General features: G+C 30.9%; 1 long non-coding RNA gene across 1 annotated transcript; it reads left to right on the top strand.

Annotated features, from left to right (window-relative positions):
• Nucleotides 1-237: 237 nt before the first annotated feature.
• LOC123561206 (uncharacterized) lies at nt 238-7,807 on the top strand. The gene is made up of 5 exons (XR_008366783.1): nt 238-1,828; nt 3,472-3,574; nt 6,576-6,732; nt 7,240-7,296; nt 7,732-7,807. It is a non-coding gene; the product is annotated as an uncharacterized LOC123561206 (long non-coding RNA).
• Nucleotides 7,808-13,506: the final 5,699 nt, after the last annotated feature.

The raw sequence follows: 13,506 nt of genomic DNA, 5'->3' as shown, positions 1-13,506 counted from the left end.
ACACGACAAAAAAACAACGTCCATAACGCGATTGCGGATTTCTTTCTTCGTCAGCGCGGTTTGATTATCTTGTAATACTATTATAAAATAAAAAGAATATCTTTGAATCAGACTTCTGGTTTAGAAAATAAAAAGACGAAAATATTCGCTTTTAGCTGTAGTAAGTGTATGTATTTATTATCGCGTTGATCGATGGTATGGTCTTTTTCTTTAGCGCTTACGTGTAAAATAATTCCATGTATGTTAAATTTTATACTGTCCGCTGAGCACACTAAAATATTCTCGCGAATAGTACTTATACAATAATGATCTAATTAAAAGTACCGAGATAGTTGCTAAAATATATCGTGTCAAAACGGACATACATATCAAGACTGATGTTTAGATATCAATTATATGTATGGGCAGCATGCTCGGAACTGTACTAGCATTGTAAGCAATTTAACGCTCATAAAATCATAAGACAATTTTGGGATCCGAAAAATGCTCCGTGAAATAACCTGAAGATCATGTTTTCGGTAGATTTACGAAATCTCACAAAAGTTATACCGTAGAGGGATTCGACTGAAGAACAAAACATATTTTACGAGATTGCAGTATGCATAAAATATGATATATTTTTCAAATGCCGCTATTTCAGACCTGGAGCTGATTATTTCTGTGACGATTTCAAAGTTTGTTTATATCAGGATATCCACTGAATGTGTTTAATTACGTAACTCGAACAGAGTTTTAGAAACATTTTGCCGTTTTGGGAATTAAGTTTCCTGCAAATTTGCTAATAGATTTCTGATTGATATTGTGCTTTCGAAGAAGTTGGATTAAAAACAGTGATATCTATAACATCAGACATCAGAATTAGAAGATTCTTAAGTTGAATAGTAATGATTTCAATAATGAAAAACCTAGTAATTTTATAGTTTTCTTTTTTTATGTTGTTGTTGTTTATTTTTCAAACAAGTAGCTTGATATCTATTGTTAAATTCGGTACTTTACAGCAAACGTAGAATTGGCAGATAAACCGCTTGTGATTTTTATAAATAACATATATAATCATGTGTATTTCAACAAAAAATATTTGAATGATTGCAGCAGATATAAGCGTTCAAACAAAATTAACAACACATCAGCAAGTGTTATCTCTTTTTGTGAATTTTTAGAAAACAATTTTCAAAATAACATCATTTTTAAGTAAAACTTGGTACAATCTCCTCGGGTATTCCGAATCAGTCTTAAATGTGGCTCACTCTAAACGTTTTACTGCTGAGGACAACAAATACTCATGAAAAAATTAGAAGAAAAAAAGTTGATAATCTTTAAGCAATAAGCATCTGTGCATATTAAACAACCATAGGTTATAACGTTGAGCTATTTTTTATAATAAACACAGTATAATTGAGTCGAGATGCTAATTCATGTATTTACCAAAAAAAAAACGGAGCTATTTTCTTCAAAAGATGCTTACATTATTGTCACCACATTCATTTGAAAATGTCTGGAATTCATGTCAATAGTTAGCCTGGTCCATTTTATATGCTATTATGCGTTAAACTGAACGGCGATTTGTTTCAATGTTGAAATTGTAACAATAAATTTAAACAGCGTTCATTATGACCTTACGAGATTCTTTAACTTTTACTCATCATTTTGTGTTATCTGAACGAATATAAAGTTTTTCTTAGCATTCTGAAGTATATTTCACAAAGCTAGTATCGCTGGGCAGATTCTACAAGTATAACTGACTAATGGCAACAGTGATTCGGAATACACTGATATTACTCGAAATAGCCGAGGTCATGGAAGTCGGGAAATCTACATATTATGCCAAGTAAGTAATATTTCATAATTTAGATAATGTCTTTTTATTGGCAATTTAATGATTTATTCATAAATATGTATAAACGATATTGTACATGTTGAAGCATCAGTCCAATTTTATATTTTATGAAAACTGATTCAGAATACCCGACTACACTGTAGGTAAAAACCAACCCTGTTTGAGCAGAGGCGTCTGCTTATTTTACAGAGTAATTAAAATTTAGAAGTATTTGTTTTCTTCTAAGTCTATGGAAACTAATTTTGCACTGGAAAGCAAGCTGTTGTATGATTGTATGACTGTGCAATGGAAGTTATTTACTGTTGTTTATTGTTCTTTAAAACATCTAGTATAATTAATATGTTGAGTCAAACCTGATTCTAGCTAACTACCTTTGGTAATTTCAATGTTTATAAGTATCTTTTTAACATATTTATTTTTTGTTGTATTGTGTGTCCATATCATTCTGTGAGATGTAATTTGTACAGCGCTTTTGAACGTTTAAGAGCGCAATAAACATCTGGTAAATAATAATAATAATAATAATTCCAGATAATTACGTAAGATTTATATGCGGTTTAATAGACAAAAATTCAATATTTATGGCATTTAGTTTCAATAATTATATCTAATCTTTTCTCGATTCGCTTGCGTTTTTTTTCAAACAGTTGGAATTTTGAATGGATTTTCTGAATGGAAAATGAATAATTTTATCACTCCTATCGTATCTTTTTTCAAAACAATTTAATATTAGTGTCTATAAGTACGTCAAGACACCTACCAATTTTCAAATAAATGTATGGATCAATAATACAAAATGATGATTCATTAGTAGTGATAAAAGGAAAGGTGCCCGTTGATCTGGAATCCGAGAGTATAAAATATTACGATGACACTACGGTTAAAGTAGATAAAATTGCAATCGTATAGCCAAAACTACTATGATGAAATAAAAACCATGATGGTAAGAACCCGAATTTACTTAATTTCAGTTTCGTTTTGTTATTTCGACTTTCACCGCCGTTTTTTATGTATTAATTATATCATTTTTTTTTAGTTTTTACCATCGTAATTTCGACCTTCCCCATCGTCGTATATCGACTTTCGTGATTACGACTTTTGTGGTAAGCGGTTAAAAAGCTATAGCCCAAACGCAACATAGTTTTTAGTATGTATTAAAAAAAATAGAAATAAAAAAGAAACAAGCAAAATATCAGAATGTTCTTTCCTCCTATTTCGGGAACTGTATGTAATAATATACATCTGGTTCTAGTAAAATAAGAAATAGATTGAATAAAAACCCTAGCATTAGAGATCAACTAATGGAGCGTTTGAAAATTCGGTTGAAATGTGCTTCCATGGTGTGGATAGAAGTCAAAAGTAAATAGATCCTATTTAAAATAGGGGTTTGTTGTGCGGACAAGAGCGACTCTGCGCCATTGGCCCACTACTCACCAATTTTGTGTATATCTGTATTATGAAATATGTCAGTGCAATACATCTTCCGTTGTCTTAATATTCAATTATTAACATGTTTCTCATTATTATAACCGTTATAACAATTTAATTTATTTTGAATATCGCTATATCGTTTTGTTTTTCATCCATTGAAAATGAAAGTAAAATCTTACCGCGTTTGGTTTATTTTTCTTCAGCGTGGTATAAGTTGGTTGTGTAAACTGCAAACAGTCCCAGAAATGTCGGCAACTAAAATGATTCTAGCTGAGAAAATAATTACCTACACCAAAGAAACTAGAGGTAACTTGTGATTTTTAAAGAAATAGACTGTAAATGTGAAAGGAAATTCGCAGTCACGTTGTGACGTAGCTCTCTATATCCCGCCAGACGTCAGGTTTGATATATTATGATTTTAAAAGTATTTTACGAAAACTCCGCCGTGAACACATACCCATTTTTGACAAATTTTGGGGTTTTTAGAAACTTTTTACCAAATAATTGTATGACATTTAGCACAACTGCTCTGGAAATGAATAATAATAGTAAATAAATTAACAAAAATTGTCACCTTTTATACGAATTACAGATATATATTTATTTGTAAGAAAAAGGCTTTTTCTTACAAATAAATATATATCTTATTCGTATAAAAGTGCACAAAGTTATGTCAATCTTGTGTCATTAATGATAATCAGCATTACCTAAGGACATTTCAGAAATCGTCACATAATAATTATCATTAGTTTCAGGAGAATAGAGTCAAATAAATATTCTCAAAAACTTTTCACTTCAGTCATAGGCTATTTATCTTGACCCAACTATGCATCCACTAAAACAAATTTAAATATTGATTATGCCATTTATTAGCATGGTAAAAGTTAATGTTATGTGTATTAAAACGTTTATATGAACAGACTAAATTATTTCACAAGAAAAATTATGTATTGGTATTTAATGAATCATTACTTGCACTAGTGTGACTTAAACAGTGTAAACGTTCTTCACAGCTACTCATTGCGTATATTAAATTTCTGACTGCCATTGTTTACCGGCGATACTGTTCGAAATGTTTTTTGGCAATCAAATCTATTGCGCATTCAGAAAATATAATATTGTTCAACTATTTTATTAATTAAGACATAACTCGGTAAACAAAGTAAACCTATATATATTAGAATCTTGTTTAATGTATTATGATTGTGGTGATTTCATTTTTTTCTCTGTTTTCTACACTCTCAGAGTATTTTAGATTTGATGGTAGTACAACAAACTAACCAGAAACACTACATAAATAAAGCGACAATTAGTGTTTTTCGGACTGACTTCAAATATTTAACTAAGTACTTTGTGGAAAGCGTAAATGGCAGTCCAGCAACCGTTGATGTAGCTAAAACATCACAGGACAATTTTAGCGAGAAGTATTACAAACAACGTATGATATAAAAAATGAAATTGTATTTGTGTGTCCATATGCATGCATGTTTGTATTCCAGTATAGTCTAAAGCAATACAAAACCAGTATACAACAATAACATAATGTTCTAGTATTCCAGTAAAGTCTAAAGCGATACAAATCCAGTATTCAACAATAATATATGTTCTAGTCTAAAAATTAAAAAGTACAATATATTTCTTTGCATATTTTGTTCGAAATTCAAGTAGCGAGTTGAAAATATTATAAATATAAAGATAGTCTTCAGCTGAATAGTTTTTTTTCAGAAGCTGGTAATCTCGTTTCACCATTTCCTTAAGCAAAAAATCCCTCTTCCATTGTCCTTATAGTCTATTAAATAAAATAACTTTTTTTTCTATTCTGTGTTCAATATTAACATGTGGGTGTTATTTAAGGACAATACGTTGATGAAGATAATGGTGTTAGCTCTCTCTGGATATTCAGATTCTTTCCGTAAAGTATTTAATTTCCTTTCATTGATCAACCTTTTAACCCCATCAAATGAAATATAAAGTGTTAGGGCGTTAGTCGCACCCATGACGTAACCGAAAAAAACATGGTTTGAAAGAACATTTCATCAACAATCCAAACATAAACGAAAGATACTGTATCATGTGCAAAATTTACTTTCTCAAAAGTGAGCAAGAGTATTTTTGTAGTTTGTAAAGCAAAAATATGATTTAGCAATGAAATTTAATTATTCAAAATGCATTTATCCGTTACAGGCATTCTTTTAGATGGCATAATTTCATAGAATGCAAAACATTTCAATTCATGTAAACGTGTTTGCCACAATAAAACAACAGTATAGATGAGATGTAATGAAAATGTCAAACCTCAGGTACTAGTAACATTTTTAACAAAACTTGTGCACTTACAGACTAATTTCAATTTTTACGGAAACTGTTTGTTAATTACTTTACCTTATAACGCGACGTTTCAGACATATAATAAAGGATATGTACAGCATTTTGTTTTACAGCAATTTTTTGCTTCTCAGGTAACCTACCTAAGATTTTTGTTATCAAATATACAAACATGTTCGTGTATATTTTAATATATTCAAAGAACATTGTTCATTTGAATAATATAGCTATCAAAACATCATTAAAGTTAAATGAATTGAAACGAAAGTGTTTTCTTTGCGGTAATGAGTATTGTTAGACATCTTAAGGAATACCATTCTTAGTCTGGTTCATCTTATTATCGTTTGCTAGTGTATTCTGTGTGACACACTTAGTCCTATATTCCATGATATTGCTGTCTTCAAAATATATGCAATTTAAGCACATACACACGCACGCACGCATGTACGCACGTACACATACACGCACGCGCGCGTTCACGCACACATATAATAATAGATCTATTACTATTCCGTCGACTAATAGGCCTATAATATGCTGTACACAACTTTCGGACGACGGAAAACAAGAAGAATTTAAAGAATACTATACAAACTTAAAATCAATTGATGAAATCAAAATAAAATATTCTCAATATAAAATTTCCGTTCCTCTTTTGAAAGCACCATGGTAACATATTGCTCCTAAATTTGAATATTCAATAAGTATTTTAAAATCATTAAAGAGAGATGTTTTAATGTTTGTTTGAAAATTTGTAATGAATAGTCAAGACAAATGGTGTTAGGTGTTTTGATTTACAGAGAACAAAAAGCAACTTCCACCAATCGCTGATGTCGAACCATTTACAATGTTCATTATTTTCTTCTAGTTATTTGGGGAATATAGACGTTAGTTATTCTATTTGATATGTGGATATAAAAATTGTAAATTGTGTAATAACACTATACAATTCATTAATTTTATTATTTTGTTAATTAATAAGGACTTTCAACAACTTGCTGGAAGAATAAAGCAACAGTCAAGGGTGTTTACAAACAGTATCGTCTGTACTTTGTGAGTGGTATATAAAGTAGAGCTCAGGTTCAATAATCATGGAGTATGTATCACAAAGCAGTAACGTTATTTGAACAAATTTAACTGTAAGTATTATTTATTATCATTTCTCATCACACGACGTTCTGCTTTAAATATGAGAAATAAATTTTAAAAAATAAAACATTCGGTCGAATTACTTAAGATAGAAATGTGAAAATAGGCTTTCTAATTGCAATATAATGAAGTAGTCAGCATTTTTCGTTGTTGCAGCTAAAAACTAGTTAAACTTTTATCATCTTCTCGAATCGAAACATAATACAAACAATGGACCTGTATGTTTCATAAAGTTTCATTTACTGTGTAAAACAGCGGGCAGACCATTACGAATATTGTACATGTTCTTAAAATACAAAAACAAAATATAAAAAATCAATATCCGTGTTTTGTCAAATGTGGTTATATTTGTCAGTCCAGCTGTAGACACTGAAATATGAAAAGAAAACATTTGTTATTTTAAGACGCAGATTAATTTGAGATTTTGAAAAAGACATTCTTTAAAACTTGATTTGCAATACGAGCAAGAATATTATCTATTTTTGAAATGTTTGCAGACTCCCGCTTGTACCGCTCCAAAGATATACCATTAATAAGCTGAAAGAAAGCACAACGTAAGTTTCTCTTACTTCGCAAATACCTGAACTAAATTACTGATATTGCAGCAGAACCGATTGGACTTATAAAACTGATAAAAATCAAACAAAAAACATAGGAAATACTGCAAATAGTTCACGCTCAGCGAGTGTCTTCTCCGAAAAGTCTTTCAAGAGCTAACATGCTTTGCGACAATTATTACATAAGAGAATAAATGCAAAGTGTAGGTAACAGTGGTTGATAAAATTTCAAAGATGCAATTAAGTCCATGCTGGAATTTTATCCTTTTAGATAAATTGAATTATTCTTGAAGTGTCATTCTGCATATCATGAAATATAAAGATTCAAGCGACATCAGTAAGCAACAAGAAGATGATTGGTACTGGAGTAGCAACCTGTAGTGGTTGATGCATTTTCCATAGTAAATGATGATTTTATTTCAATTCACTTAGATTGTATACTTATGGAAGTAATGTCAGCTACAACACAAGTCGTCTCAAGCATGACGAGAAAGGGAATACTGCCAGTTAAGGTAAAATATTATTCGTACCTTTTAGCGTTTTGATCATTTATAATATAATAAGTAAATGTGTTTATTCTTAAGTCTTGTAACGGTTGAACAGTGGGAGTTTTAGTAAAGGGCTAACGCTCAGTTGTTTTGTTTGTATGTTGTTGTTTTCTTTTTCAGATTATGTGACAGGTTTGTATATTTTAAATGTTTTTAACATGTTTGCATGTTATAAAAAAAACTTCCCTGATTTACTTTAAGAATTGGTTTCATCAGGACTTCTTACACTTAACTAGACTACTAACCTGCAAATGCTAACTCGATGATATTCAAATTAAAAGAGAACATTCTTCTTTTCCTTTTTTTTTTTTTCGTTTCCCAGTTATTTATTAACATTAAGAACGTAACGTAAACAATGGGTACTGTGTTTTTCTTAAATAAAATGTACAACAATAACATTAAAAATGAGTTCTGTCATTATTTATTTAAACAACACAAATGTAAGGTAAGTTCAAAAAGAAGCCATTCCAATGATATCTTATTATCAAAAGCTGGTAATATTCGTAAAAAATAATTTCGAAAACAAACATTATGATTAGAATTTGACTTTTAGCGGTTTAAACAAGATACACTGTCAATTTTGTTTGACATTTGTACTAAAACCCCGGTTGAAACACAAACATAGATTAACGAATATATGACAGAAACAACCGCATTTAAAGATAGTTATTTAATAAGTAGAACAATCCGAGCGGTATCGTAAAGTTTGCTTTTTTGTTGTATTTTCACCTAAAGTTAGACATGTAAAACGAAGCGTTATATATTTATTCTGCTATATGTATTGTTAGGTTTACTCGTATTTGAACACGTTGCTCGAGCATTTTTGTGTTCTTCATTTTGATGTTTTTACATACCTTCTGATGCCGTAACGTGTGTGGATTCACCTCGATTGGATAACTTTTATGGTGTAGCAATGAAATAAGCTGTTACCAAATTGTACTCTTTTATTTGTTTTTTCCTTGACCCTCGATTTGTTTACGTTGCCTAATTATTCAATGAGGTATATTTTATCATAATTCGACGCATATAGGCCATGCATTACCGAATTATCTATAAACATACATACATCGCTATATGATTCAAGTATGAGATGCTGCATTCCTTGAGTGTGTTTACATCTGTTTGATCTGTGTATATATTTTTCAGGCATTACAATGATGTTTGCATGAATGGAATGTTATAATGCTGTAACGATACTGAAGTCTCATTTACTGTAAAAGGTGAAAAACAACAATCAATACGGATGACAGCTTTCATCAATGGGTATTTGAAAAGTTTACAACAATACGTTTATGCTTAACCATTGTTTGTTATTGATCAGAATATTGGAAGTAGTTGTTTAGAGTCAGAGTTAATTTTCTATTTCATTTGGATAATACATAGGAAGAGTGAAGGAATGTGATTATTGGTTACATTTAAATCGGACTGAAATTCCATATAATCAGGAATATATGTACATATAGTGGAGGAATTCAGTTGCTGATGAGAAAGTTTTATTGTGATTCAGATTGGATTGATTTTTTTTATACTGTTCGGAATATACATAGACATAGTGAATGATTATCATTATTTAGACTAGGTGTGTTTTATTTTAAATACATTTAGGAATATACTTACATATAGTGCAGGAATATTATTATTGGTGATGTACGTTTCTTCTTGTTATTAATATGTATTGAAATCGAATATAATGTTAAAAACGTTTGAGATATACTTACATAAGATGAAGGAATATGATAAATGATTAGTACATCGTGTTCTAATTATTAGACAAACCACTATTTATCCATTTAATAGACTTTAATATACACTTTGGAAAAAAGTACGAAATAAATATTTTAGAAGGACCAAACATATCATGTATCATGTCAGTAGAAGGGCAGGTTATCGCAAGTTCCAACAGTAGCATAGTCAATATTTGAGCTAGGAAAAAATTGTCATTAAAGAGATAAAGGTTTTCCATTCTAAGGTAACGACACAGCGAGAGGAATACAATCTCCCTTTTTAAGCTTCAAAATTCCAGGCTATAAATTTACGGTAGGCGCATGTAGTGAGCAAAAACCCTTTTATTAGAATTATATATTATCGTTCTATAAAACAGGTCTTTTGAAATGTCAGTTGTTTGTTTATATTTCAGGTTTTCATGCATTTGTCTCGATTAGTTTATCCAAATGATAACACATATAGTTTGTGGAGGCCACCAAGTTCCATGTCTTTTTACAATTCCTTTGATGTATATTCCCGTCAGGTTTAATGGATGTTGAACGAAGAAACTCTTAATGCACTTAATGAAATGCAGTATATGTGTACCTTTGTTATTGTTAGCGTTTTTGTAAGCTTAACGGGTTGGAGACAGAGTACAAAATATTCTAAAGGATTTTATAGATATATTCCTCTTTTCAAATATGCTTACTGTACGAATTTTTCATTCAAAGAAAAATACTGCCAATTGGCATTCATCTCACATGAGTAAAAGCCTAGCGAGAAATGACACTTCTAATAAAGATCACGATATATTAGAGAGTTTGAGATTTCAACCTTCGCCTTCCCCTTCAACGTCTCTTGCGAAGTTAACGTATGAAGTTGTAGTTCGATTAAAATTCCTTGAGATTTCAAACATTAGAATGAACCTTACTTCTTTTAATCCGCCCATTCAATTTATCCGTTATTATGATCGTTTTTTTTCGTGCATTTTGATACCAATTGTCCGAAAGGGCAGGAATTTTACAAGAGGTTTTAAAATTGAAAAGAATGAAAATTAAATGAAATAAAACAACATTTCAATTAATATAATCATCGCACGGATATTAGAGCGATTACCTAAAAAACAACAAAAAAACAAAAACAACAACAACAAAAAAAAACACGATAAAACAATGTGAACAATGTAAAAACTCGTTAGTGTTGCTCCAAACATTTAGGTTTTATATAAAATTATGTCAGTATAGTCAGTATACAATGCACGATTGTAAATCATACACGAGAGGAAATAAAAATGATTATTACATACCTAAAATTATTTTCCATTGGGTTTCAATGGACCGCGATCGTGCAATATTTTTCCATATCATGACATTGAACGCTTTCATATCGGACTAGTCCCAATCCGTGACTCTAGTTACCTCCCCTGACGGTCCGTCCATTGCGAATCTCGTTTCTTTAGGTTTTTGTTGCTATTGTGTATTTGTTTAATTTGTAATTTATGCAACATTTTGTTTACTTTTACACTTTGATAGGGTAGGGGTAGGGTAGGGTCACACCGAATTTCAAGACTGACTTTCTTTGTAAAATGTAAGAACCAAAGGGGGAATTAACCCACAATGTCTCTCTGTCAGGCTCTGGTTCCGTGCATTTAAAAAATGGAGTTATCCCATACGGCTAACAGGAAAAGTCTCTCATCATGATATCATAAATCTGAAATTGTCTGATACTTCAAAAGAATTTTGCGTCTTACTAGTACCATTTTATGTTTATAATTAAAACGCAATTGTCGTTTTAAGTGTCCGACAGAAACAGATTGATTTTATTTGGATGTGAAAATAAAATGTTCCACCAAATGATAATCGCGCGTAATTATTTATTTTTCAAGTAAAATGACTGTCATGCCATGTGCCTCCATCCAGATTTCAGTCTTTGATGCCGAGTATGTGGATATAGTAGATGTAAAATGAATTAAGTTTCGACTTTCGTGATATCACATCTTCGGACGTTCAAAACTTCACTTCATACGACAAAAAGGCCCATCTGGTATAATCGATACCGCCTGGGGACACAAATATGCCGTAGAAGTTAAAGTTTGAACAAAATCTCAAAGTTTCTCAAAATCAGTTGATAACTTTATACTTCCAGGTTCAATTCAATGTGTTTAGTTAAAATCATTAGCCATACAAAACTTCATTATTCTTATACCTATTGATAGTGTTTCGCATCAAATTTAGTCTAATTATATATATGGATAATCAAATAACTTAATAAGCAGAAATCCTGAAACTAAGCTTTTTATTTCGCATAGTAATAAAGCGAAGTCTTAGGCTTACGTGATATTACATGGAAAACTTTAGTAGCAACGTGTGATTTAAATAAAATACACGCATATCGGTGACGTTTTACCCAAAATATATATGAGAGACGTTGAAGGGGAAGGCGAAGTTTGAAATCTCAAACTCTCTATTGTTTTCATCCTAACGTACTTATTAATTAATTACACACGAATATTATTTGTATACTAAGTGACACGGTATAGAACTTGAATATACAAAACGGGAAAAAAGCGTGTAGGCGACCGGGTAGCTCAATCTGTAGAACATCGGAACGGTATTCCAAGACAACGGGATCGAGTTCCTGTTTGGCTGCACATTTTTTCTCACCTTGTGACATTTGGCGCACAACGTGGGGCACAGGGTAAGAAAAATGACCGAGCTACCCAGCCGCCTACACATTTTCTCCCCGTTTTAATACTTACGTTCTATACCGTGACATAAGTAGTAATTTTCACTAACACTTGCGGTAGAAAACGTTTCACGCTTTTTTTCATATTAAGCACCTTTAATTCAAGTTTAGTGTCTTAGTCTTGAAATTAAGAATTGCATTTTCGACTTTATTCCTAGTAAATGCTTCTCTTCACTTGGTAATGAATGTTAATGTCATCATCTATTGAGAGTTCTACTATCAACATGTTTTTGCTAAAATTAATTATACTTCTACAGTTAGAGTCGCAGATGTCTGTTTTCATGAAATATACTGTATTTCAATGAACAATAATAATAAAATAAACGACATATGTCTGGACTTATTTTGGCAATTAGAAATGTTAGTAAATTTTCGAAATGTATAATTCGTATCGTATGTTCAATGATCTTTGTAAGAAACAATAAAAGAGTTATTTTCTGAAACGAAATATTTTCGTAGTAGCCGCTTTCATAAGGCCTAAAACTTCAGAGCAAAGTATTAATGAGTTAGGCGGAATCGGATCCTCCTCTCTACAACCTCTTTCGAGGTAGAAAAAAAAAACAGATAAAAGACCATTTTGCAAAATACAAGTTTCACTTCCATTCTGATATAAAGATATCCATTTTTTGAAGGAGAGTCCTTTTTTAAAATAATTAAAAGAAGAAGAGGAGAAGAAGAGGAGTTAAGTTTTTGCAATTATATAAAAAGTGAAAACGTAACAGAAATCCGAAATCTCTCGACATATATCTATAAAGCTTTTCAATTGAGAAATAGGTAGTCGAATGAATATTAATGTTAGAAACATCATAGATACCTACACCTAGAAAATTTTATTAAAGACCCATGTCGTTGTCAAAATATAATCTCTTCTGTTTTTGTCATATTGTATTGTATTGTGAAAGGCAAAACATTTTCATGTTATTTTGTCTCTCCCACAAAAAGCAATTTCTGCATTTTTAAAACTAAATGATTTTGGTGTTTGTATTTACAGGGTATTAGATCGGAAATGTCTTGCCATCTTGCCACGATTTTTGATTTTTAAATAAACTGGATACATGTATTTATCATGCTATGCTCACAGATCTTATAAGATTTCATGCATGATAAAGATTCTTCTTCTTCTCTTCTTCTTTCTTTTTTCTCCTAAATTCTCATATCTGCATTTTGATCTTATCATTACTCCCTCAATATCTTTCTCCTTAAAGTTTCT

Source organism: Mercenaria mercenaria, chromosome 1 (assembly GCF_021730395.1).
Source record: "Mercenaria mercenaria strain notata chromosome 1, MADL_Memer_1, whole genome shotgun sequence".
NCBI lineage: Eukaryota > Metazoa > Mollusca > Bivalvia > Venerida > Veneridae > Mercenaria > Mercenaria mercenaria.
The sequence above is the reverse complement of the archived record's forward strand: the minus strand, read 5'-3'. Positions and strand labels throughout refer to the sequence as shown.